We start from the raw sequence: 11,455 nt of genomic DNA on the forward strand, positions 1-11,455 counted from the left end.
TTACGAGTCTATCACTCTTAACCACTACACCACACTGGCTCTCTCTATGGTATAAAAGATTTGCTGAAACTTGAACTCTGCACATGCACAGAGGCCATGTCAGCTTAAAATAGAGGAGGGGGGAGAGAGGGAAAAGGAAAAAAAGGAGGTTTGGAGAGAGAGCAGACTGCAGGGAGAAATTTATTCAAATTTCTTTATGTAAAACTTGGACCCATTGAGGGAAATCACCCTTATGTGTCCTTTGCTCCAGGGGCTACTTAAGACAAAAGGGTTAAGTACTGGACCATCAAAAGTCAAGAGGTTGCCAAGTTCCAAATTTAACATGCAAATTCTTTTCACAGGTAAATATCAGAGCACTGCCACTGTGAGTTCCTCTCTTGAGTAGTCCCCCCCTCAAAAGGAATTTAAATGAATTTTATAACCGGTTTTGTTTGTGTGCCTATGCATTTTAGGAACAGCATTTCCTGAAAGATTTTCACATGGGGAAAAATTTTTCCCCCTTTCAACAGGATACGTGAACCTCTAAGAAGTCTCAACCCCATTAACAAAGTGTTTGTCCCTTCTTTTCTCCAACAGCACAAATAATAATGAGGGGATTCAAACAGTAATTTAAATATTCTATATCTGAGGTTCTCAGAAAAGTAATTGCATTTGTATTAGTGGCTTTGACAATTTTTAAGTTACAAATAATCTGTTTTCATTTATTAATCTAAGCACAACCAAACATTGTTTGTGGAACGGTATTTGTTTACCTTTTTGCCTGAGTATTTCTTATTAATTGTGTCATTGTGGCTAGTTCAAGGTACTTGCACAACTTTAAATTGCCATTCATTTTTTCTCGGTATTAACTCATTTCCCAGTATTTTGCTATTAACATTCTAGCCGATGTTGTCACATCAAGAAACACGCTTTTATTTTCATTTGGGATACTCATTGTTAGAATGACAAAATAGATAAGCTTCGGGTTTCTTAATTGTGTGTCCTAGCATTTATTTATTTTCGGTTCCTCATAGGTCATGTTGTTGTTGTTTTTTGTGTGGTTTTTTTTTTTTACTTTGGGGACATATCCATCATATGTGGAATAAGGTTCCTTCATTTTGTTGCATCTCCAAAACTTATTGCTGATATTTATTTATTCTGACTGATTTGGATGGGATTAGGTACCATATGTAAGTCATTTCCATGAAGTTCTTTTTATCAGATAGCACATGGTGAATTTTAAGCCTTTTTCCAACGTTTTCCCATTTTTCAGTCCAGTAGTAATCTGTGTGGTTTTGATGATATCTTTGTATTATTTAATAATAATTCTTCTCTAAATCTTTGTGTCAAGTCCGTTTTCATCTGACTGGTAATCTATTTTTTTATTTTCTTTTTTTTAGATATATATTCACCTTTCTTGTATTTCTACCCTTTTCTTCCTGTATATGTGGAGTAACTAAGTGAAGGAAAGCAAACAAACTTAGCAGATAATAATAATTATATGGAAATGTGATGATAATATTCAAATGAATAAAATGCTTAACACGCTAAGATGTTATTATTTGCAACTTCCCAAGATAACTCAAGGAGATTTTTTGGAGGGACTTTTGCCCCTTTTCTAACTGTGTCTTTAAGTCGTCCCCCCCCCCAAAGAAAACCTTTACAGGATATCCTTTCTACAGATGTTAATGCAGACCCAATGATGGAAAACCCTCAGCCCAATTCCTCGTGACCACAAGACTATTTATTACCTGCAACAACAACAGACACCAGAGTTTTCAAAGTGGCTACAGCAATCTCTTTCCAAAGGATATAGACTGACAGGGGAGGGGGGGCTGACAAAGGGGGAAAAGTTGAATTGCAAGGACATTCTCTCACTTTTAAACCTCAAGACTCTGTGCTCCAGGAATGAAAAGATATGTAAAAGATCACAATTGCCTCAAGATATGCAACTGATATTTAATTAGTTTGTTGTGTGATGTTATGCAGAAATGCTAAAATGTGTCTGACAGTATGTTATTTCCACAAAGGGGGGACCCAATTATTGTGTGTACTGTAATTGTTTTTATGTTCAATGTATGGTGTCTTATTGCTTACACCAGTGGAGGATTCTCATGCATTTTGAGCCTTCTGATAGATCAGGCTATTGCGTAATCCAGTATTTAGATTAGATCATGTTCCACCTGGCACTCTCTGCAGTGTGCCAACCTTCTGTACCCATTTTTAAATTGTTTTAATTCATTTCACGAAAAATAAAAAAAGCAAACTTCAGGATCCATTTTATTTATTTATTTATTTACGGCTATTAGCCCATAAAATATGTACAAACATAAAAACACAGAGACATAAAAACAGATATATCCAACAACAGAAGGTGAACACCACGATGCAAGGGTGGGTCATTGAGCAGAGCCAAGTGACAGCTTGGGGCCAGGAGAGCTCCAAGGGACGGATCACAAAAACGGAAAACTGAAGACAAACTCCGACATGCACTCTCATCATAACAGTCCGATTAGTTTTGATGTTGTTGTTGTTTTTTGGTGGTTTTTGAGTGTGAGATAACCGCATTCAGAAATCTCACCACCTGCAGAGTTACAGAAGGATCTGTATCCTGCAAAAAGCAGTGCGGCGTGTGACTCAACAGGCCTGCCAACCAAGCGCAGTAAAGCAGGACCCAGGAATTTAGCCCTGGCTATGCAATGTAGGGGACAGTTGAACATTATATGTGAAAGAGATTCAACAGTTTCCCCGTCACACACGCATAGCGGAGACACCAAACCCTTGGAAAATCTGTGGTTCAGCAGGTTCGATGGAAAGACATTGAACCTTGCACGAATAAATGCAAGTCGGTGTGGTACTGATGAAAGAGATGACATGTATGATGGAAGGCCAAGTGGTGGGGTTATTCCGTGATACCTGGGGGAGCAGACACCCCCACCCCTGGCGAGGTTGTGTTGATTTTCAATGTCCGCTAATCTTTGCTCAATAAGGCTTTTGGCTGAGCGTAAGTTCATCTTTAAGGAGTCCGCTGGGGAAATTCCGATGCTCAGAAGTTTGGCATGGATTTTTCCTACCCACGGATTGACAAAGACGTCCCGCCAGAGGCACTGAAAAAGGTAATGGTCGGGGAGCCTATGCCAGCTGGACAGCCAATAGCCAAAGACTCGCTTCCAGATGACAGTCTCCAATGATGCAATCCCTAACTCCAGACGTATGGCTGCGTTGCTCACACACATGGGGAGTTTCAGAAGGCGACGGAGAAACTGATTCTGCAATGTCCCCAGTGATGTTAAATTGGACCCTGGGGCCCAGAGCGGGGCAGCATAACAGAGGGTGGAAACCACTTTTGCGTGGTATACCTTCAATGCAGAAGGGATGTGAGAGGCTCCGTCGGCCGCAAAAAATTGGAGTAGAGTATAAAGTATTGTTTCCCCTTTGTTTAGTAAATACTGTATCTGTGGCTTCCAGCTTAGATTGTAATGAAAAAAGACTCCCAGGTATTTAAATTTGAAAACCTGTTCTAATTGGACTCCATCTAACTTCCAGCTGTAAGTTTTCCGAGACCTGGTAAAGACCAGGACTTTAGATTTCCCATGATTAATTGTCAGATGGTTAAGTTTGCAATAAGCCGCAAAAATCTTTAGAGCTCTGCATAAACCAACTCTAGAGTAGGAAAGGATCGCTGCATCGTCGGCATATAGGAGCAAAGGGCAGCGAAAATCAGCTAGGCGGGGGGCATGAATGTTGGCTTGAGACTCGTTCAGAAAGAGCTTCATATCGCTAATAAACAGGTTGAAGAGGAGTGGGGCCAAAATGCAGCCTTGGCGCACACCTCTATTTATTGGGACCTCGTTAGATAGGTTTCCCGCCGGTGTGAGTCTCACTCTAGCCGACGACCCATGGTGTAATTGGGTTATAAGCCATAACAGCCTTCTATCTATGCCCCATCTCTCTAATTTCTTCCATAGGCAATTTCTTGGGATACTGTCGAAGGCAGCCTTTAGGTCTATAAAAGCGACACATAGGCGCCCCCGACTCGGGGCAGAATATTTTCTGGCAAGATGATACATGATTACCATATGGTCAGAGGTCGAGTAATTGTTCCTAAAGCCCACTTGCTCATGGCCAATCAAATTTGAGTCGTTTGCCCAATGGGACAGCTTGGACAGCAAAAATTTTGCATAGATTTTCCCGATGATAGACAAAAGGCTGATGTTCCGATAGTTCTCCGGGTCAGCAGGGGGACCCTTTTTATGGACTGGCATGATCACGGCCTCCTTCCATGACCTAGGGATAAGCCCCGTAGAATTAATTGCATCAAAGACTTTGGCTAGAATTTCAGCCCACCACCTCGGTTGCGCAACAATAGCCTCAGCAGGGACTAGATCCGGCCCGGGGGCTTTGCCCGTTTTCAGATCTAATATCAAGTCCATTATCAGGTCTGGGTCAGTGGAGGGCCACAAAGGTAGATGGTCGGCTCGGAGTTCTGTGGATGAGTTGGATTCCTCTGCCAAGGAGAAATATTTACTCAAGAATTGTTCCCATGTGGGCGCAGGGATAATCGTCAGTGGGTACTTCCTTCCTCTTTTGTTTATCAGAGCCCAAAATTCCTGTGGTCTGCGGGATCTCGAGGCCGCAATCAAGGCTCGCCAACGTTTTTGATACCACTCGCGTTTGGCCAGCTTTAAAGTCTGCTTGTATGCTCTTTTGGCTTGTAAATAGGAAGATGGTAGAGCCTGGGCATTAGAGTTTTTGTATTCATTATAGATGGAACGAAGAAGGGATCTTGCTTGTTTGCAAGAGGTGTTAAACCAAGGGGCCCCAGCACTGCAATGCGCCACTTTCGCCTTTTGAGGAGGTGATGTAAAAAAAGTGGTAAGGTTTGTTATAAGAAGGTTAAAAAGTTTCAAAACCGAATTGGAATCTTGTAAATCAGTAGTTATTTGAGGTAAGTAGGCGTTGATTTCCCTATGGAAGAAAACCTGGTATTTTTGGGCCACAGCCTCCGACCATTTGATCCCTCTTATTTTGATCGATGATGAGGTTTCCAGAAGGACTGAGTGTTTATTGTCCTTCTGGCACCGGAACAATGACAGGGTGGTCACTATTGGGAGGTGATCACTGAAATGTTGGTTTTCAACTTGGAAGGAAAGTACATTAACGGCCAGATTTGCGGAGATCAAGAGGTAATCGATAACACTGTTAGATGTTAGTCCCAGGTGAGTGAACTCCCCCGGTATATCGGGGGGGAAGGTGCCGTTCAAAAATACTAGATTCAGGCGAATGGCCATTTGGTAAAGGGTCACTCCTGCTTTGTTTACTCTGTTGTCCTTTGAAGTTCTAATTCTGGCACGTTCCAAGTCAAAATTGTCCAAACATGGGGGAGTCCACCATTTGGACTTGGTTAGTAAGTCCCAATTTGTGGCAATACGAGCATTAAAGTCTCCCCCAATTAAGGAGTACGAGTTAGGGCATTTAGTATGACATGACAGTAGGTGATTTTCAAATGATTCCCATCTCCAATCAAGATCAGGCGCTGAGCCTTCGGGGGGGAGATAAACATTAGTAATTAGTAATGAGGACTTCCCTTCTGTGATCAGTCCAGATAGAGCAAAAGGCGGGGAAGCCCGTACCAGAGTGAATTTGGCGCAACGTTGGAGTGAAATCCCAATCAAAAGGCCCCCTTTGGGGCGACCACCTTTCAAAGAAGGGGAGGCCGGAAGTGTTAGAAGATCAAAGCCGTCTATGGTAATCTCTTCCTCATCCCATGTTTCTTGGAATAGAATGATTTTAAATGAATTTATGTACTTCCTGATTCGGGGTCTGATTTTTTGGTTCTCCAACCAGCAATGTTCCAGCTAAGTATTGATAATGTCGAGTCCTTGTGCTGTCCCGGTAATTGTCACTTTGAGTTGTTTAATGGGTTCTTGGAGGTAGAACGAGGACCCATAAGGAAATCGGTAATTTTAGTTTGTGCGGATAAGGTCTTCTTCTGTGTTAGTTGTATCGATGATTTGGTAACATTAACAGGCAGGAAGGGCTTTGCCGGGAAGGAAGAATTAGGCAAAGTTGGTGAGGTCAGATGCTGTTCATTGAGGTGAGTAGTAACAAGTCTTTGATGGGCTACACTAGTAGATCCGTCAGAATTATCAGTCTTAACCAGGGTAGCGCTAAGAGGTGTTCCAGCCATCACTTGTAGTTGCTGCGCAGATGGAGAGGAATTATCACGCAGATGTAGAGACTTCCGGGTTGGCGCCATTGTTTAATGGCGGATTCCCTCCGAGCTCCGGAGGGAATCGGCTCCGTAGCGTCTGGGTCTGGCCGCTGCGGCGAAGCGGAGACCCTTAAAATCACAGGCGCGGATGCCTGTGAACACAGAGACTCGGCGGGCACCATTTGCGCCCCCCCAATCCGCGACGGAGCCTTTTTAAAGGCTTCGGAACGGAGGCAGGGTGGGGCGTGGTGCTGAGAGTACTCCCTCGCCTACGGAGTGAAGCCGCAAGCCATTGACAGAGAGCGCCAACTTCTTCCAAGACCGATTGGACTCTAAAATATAAACCCATGAGTAATACGGAGATTGGAATCTTAAAAAATTTTAATTTTGGATTTGGAACGAGCGGGAAGGGGCTAAAAAGGAAGTCACCCCCCCCTCTTTGTAAACAATTTAAAGCAAAGGACTGGGCAGCTAAGGTCGAGAGAATTTGTTTCTTGTTTCTTTTTAATGAAAGATCCTGACTTCACGGTTTTGACACTATAAGAAGATTTACTGGAGGATAAAAAGAATTTTGGGAGCTGAAATTTCACCCCCCCCCCCCGAGACCCGGGAACGTCCTATGAGAAAGCCTGTTGTATTGAGGATTTTGACAGCTGTCAACTGAGCTGTCAGCTGGAAAAAGAGAACATTGTTTCTGCTGTTTTTGCTGGTTTATTTGGTACAACTTGTTGAAAATAAGGAGAGCTGATACAAAATAACTGGACTTTTGGTTTGGAGCCGAAAGGAACATTAAGGAACTAAAATCCCCCTAGAGGGGTAACAGGGACACTACACCACAAAAATGGCTGGAGTATGTAAAATCCAAGCAGAATTGGACAGAGCACTCGTTCTCTTGGGAAACTTGCAAGATGAATACAATGCTTTGTCTACAGAGGTATCATTACTACACTGGACAGTAAACAACAGTTTTGAGCCTGATAAGGACTTGAAACAGGAAGCCTATTCAACTGAACAAATAAATGAAACTGAAAGTGTAGATATGATGGAGCAATATGTTGTTTTTGAAGAAAATGAAGGAGGAGCAGGAGATTTGCAGGAGTCAAAGGAGAGTTACAATATGATGCCTGACATGATGATAAAAAAGGACAATAAAAATTGGATGTGGAAAGCCTGGTCTGAATGGGACTTTGGAAAATGGAGAGATCCCCTTTGGAGGAGATCTGAAGACCTGAGGATTACAAATTTGTTGAAGGTGAAAGCTGGAGCTTTGGGGACATATGGATCTGAAAGAAATTTGAAACAAGAGTTGGAGTACCCCATAGGCTTTGTTTTTAAGTATGGAGGACTGGCTGGAAGCAACATGGAGTCTGTTGGGCCGGAGCCCCTCCGAGACTTGGGGCTTAACATCAAGGACTATCAAAGAGACCGGCAGAAAGGAACTGAGAGAGATATAAGGGCCTCGGACGTGAGATTTCCAGGCTAAATAAATAACATAAAGACTGATGGATATTGGTTGGGGACTGGAACCGGGAGAAGGGTGGGTGGAGGTTGGGAATCCAAAGGGTACATAAGGATAATTTGCTTTTTATATTTTGTTAGTGGTAAGGAAATTGGGTAAATCGTGGAAGGGAAATTTTGGTCGACTTTAGGAAAAAGGCTTAAGAATAATTAATGAGGTATAAGTATTGATGTGTGATTTTAATAAGGTAAAATTGGTTTTTTCTTTTTAAATTAATTGAAAATAAGGCTGTTAGAAATAAATTGAGGAAATGGAAAAAAGAAGTAAAGTAAAACAATAGTATGTTAGAACAAATGTTTAAGTTAAGGTAAAGAAATAAGTTAAGGACTTGCTGAACTGACAATTTAAATTGGAATACAAGAAGGGGAGGTGTGAGGAGGTCTGAGAAATAAGGTTAAGAATAATAAGTATCAGAAATTTTATGTGGTTTTTTCTAATTTTTTTTTCTTTCTTTGTTTAGTTTTGAATATTATGTATTTTTGTGTTTTCTTTTTTTTTCTGTTTTGTTTTGTGTATTTCTTGTTTTTGTTTGTTGTGTGTTTCTTGAAAATGCCAATAAATATTTAATAATAAAAAAAAATTATCACGCAAATGTATTAAAGGACATGAACGTGAGGATGGTGCATGCATAGTCATTTCCTGGTGATCTTCAGGCAGGGAAGATTCTAGCTCAGGCATTGAGGCAAAGGAGTCATCAACTTCCATATTTTGATTGGGCATAAGGTCTGAGACGGGAGTATTGAGTTTATCGACTTCCTCCACGGTAGAATGGTGCTGTTGGTCAACAGGTGACTGCTGATTCAGATCAGTAGGGGGTAACAAGGTAACAGGTTGAGAAATTATCAGGGCATTTGATGGAGACGCCATGTGGGACGTGGAGCGCCTGCTCTCCTCTCTCATCGGTATAGAGGGGTCCCCTTGCGATAGAAGTCTTTGTTTGAGTAGATCCAATCTATCGAGAATAGCCTGCTGTTCTTCTGAAGGGAGTTTTCCATAAGAGGAGATAAGATTTCTCTCTTCAGGGATATTCCAATCTCCGCTTGCAATTGGATCATTCCTCAACGTAACTAGATGGGCACTTGGGGTCGCAGGTGGAACAGGGGATACCCGGCTAGGTGTTTTCCCTGTTATTATAGGAACAGAAGAAGGAAACGAGCGTTCATTGCCAGTTAAGATGTTGGCAAAAAGAGGTTTAACACTCGTGTCCTTAAAGACTCTTGTTGTTACAATCTCCCAGGGTGCCAGCCGATCTTTTTGTCTTGCAAGAAGATGTGGGATCCTTGCAGACTGGAAGGAGAGCATAAATTTCCTTGGCCAGGGCGTGGCATTTAGGGGTGCTACAGATATAAGATCTATCTGGAAAAAAAGGAATATTTAACAAATCACGGAGGTACCCTTTAGCCATCCTCAGGTTATTCCACCTAAGACTAGGGGCGTCACGGGAAAAAATGGATAAACATATTTTGTTAGGTTGAAAAATCAAAGATTGCTTATTCCTTTGGAGCAGTGGCAGCCTGCATCTTAGGCCCTTAAGGAGAGATTTCTGATCAGGTTGTCTCTTTAAGGCACTTACAAGCTGCACAGGAGATTGATGCAAATTAGATAGCCCAGTTGAGGAAGGTAGATGAGCCAGAAGGGCCCGTGAAAGTTTGTTCAATGACAAAGAAATCCCCTCCAATTCCTTGAAAATGAAGCTTAAAGTCCTGATTACCAGTTGTATTTGATCAGGTACTAATTCATGGGCAGTTTGCCCTAATGCTTCCCGTTTCAGTGACGGAGGGGTAATTAAGGTGTCAGGGAGGAGGGCTTCCCTATGGCTTCCATCCCCCGCTGAATCAGCTAGCTTTTCCAACTCTCCTTGATCATACAGAGGCCAGAAGCGGTTGTATGTTTCGACCGCAGAAACAATTACTTGCTCCGTTTTGCTGTTATTGTTAGTAGATGGTGGGGGAGATTCAAGCTTTGACTGCTTTACTCTTGGAGGTGAACAACCTTTCTCAGCCGATCTTGGTCGCTTGCCATGACCCATTTGTCGCTGTCTCACTGACTACGGAGGTTCAAAGTAGAGGTAAACGGAGACAAAAGAGAACTTCTCTTTTATGGCCGCAACTCCTCTGCTACTCCTCCTCCACTGCTCAGCATAACCCAATCTTCAAGGCGGCGTTACTAATCAGCAGAAGGTTTGAATATCCTTGTTGATATGTATATTGGCCAACCATAGAAGTAAAACGAGTAAAACTTCTAACAGAGGTAAAATGATTTAAAAGTCTAATAAAAACAGCTATAAAGACGGCTGTAAAAGGCTATAAAAGGCTTTAAAAGGTTTGTAATCCGGAGGGTTCATGAAGGAGAAGTTGTTACAGCCGCCATCTTCCCAACTCGCAGCTCCAGATAACCACACCTCCCTGCAACTATTCGTTTGCCATTCCTTCTCCTTCAGGATCCATGCAACAGCAGATGCATGAAGGTGTATATGCTTTGGTTTAGCAGGAATGATCCCTTATAGAGTTAAATTGATTAATTTGGACAAGTGCCCATTTTAAGATTTTTTTATTTTTTTTTTACAGATTGGTTTGAAAAGTTGAGAACCATGGCGCTATCTAAATTCTAATTGGACTCAGTTTGAATTTGACAAGTGTATCCAGGCTGCAACTAGCTTTTTCGTCCTTTAAGAGCAAGTGAGCAACTTCCCCACAGTACAAGACTAGAGCCTATAATAAAAAGATCCCATTGAAAGGTCAAGGCAAGGACATCTCTCTCACGACATGTCCAAACCTGTCCAAATCTATGGCAAGGTGACATGGTCTTTATGAAAGCCCTAAAGGGATTCACCAGGGATTGTTGCTGCTGTGGTATGATGGAGGAGAGCTAAGTTTGACGCTTGAGAACACACATACACAAAAGGCATAAATAAAACAAACTGCATTTTTCAATTGTTACTGGACCATCCTGCTAAGTGAAAAGCATAGACCACTATTGAGTAAATGTTTCTCCCAGAGTGTTAGAATGCCGCAAGTAATTTAGTAACAATGCAACGTGTTATTTTTATGTGATATCCTATATTTACACAAAGGCATCCATTTACAACATACCATGTGATTATTTGTGGGGCAAAATTTTTAAAGAAAAATTCTAGCCCCAAAGGGGGGATATTGTGATAGGAATTTTGAGGTCTTGATATATGGTAACGTTCATAAGTGTAACAACCAAGCACACACATAGACCAGCACAGGAAGACCGACCTGAAACCATTTTGATTCCCAAACTGACCAAATATTTTCCCTGCAAGGAGGGAGGGGGCGTCAGGGAACCTTCCCATTGTCTCAGGAATTGAGTAATCAGCATTTTAATGGGTGACACACTATCAGGAAAGGCAATCAGATAACCTGGCAAATAGGAAAAACTGTGGGAATGTTCAGGGGTGCAGGAGAGGATATATTGTGAGATTATATCCTAATCCAATTTGTGCTAGCAGGTTCCCAAAATATCAGCAGAGTTTATAGACATTCCCCTTTAAGTTCGCAATGGTAACGCTTGCACAGGTTCGCTAGAACCTCTATAATAATTACTCTGGTAATTTCCCCTTTTGTTCCCTCTTAAAATACAAGACACGACACAGTCTTCATAAAAGTATAAAAGAGTTTACTCACGTTCTGTTCACAATATGATCCCAGAAGGCAGACAGCTTAAAAAGGTAAAATACATTTAGAATCTATCTTGTAGCAAGATAGTCCTTATCTCCT

Source organism: Podarcis filfolensis (genome assembly GCF_964270895.1).
Source record: "Podarcis filfolensis genome assembly, chromosome: W".
NCBI lineage: Eukaryota > Metazoa > Chordata > Lepidosauria > Squamata > Lacertidae > Podarcis > Podarcis filfolensis.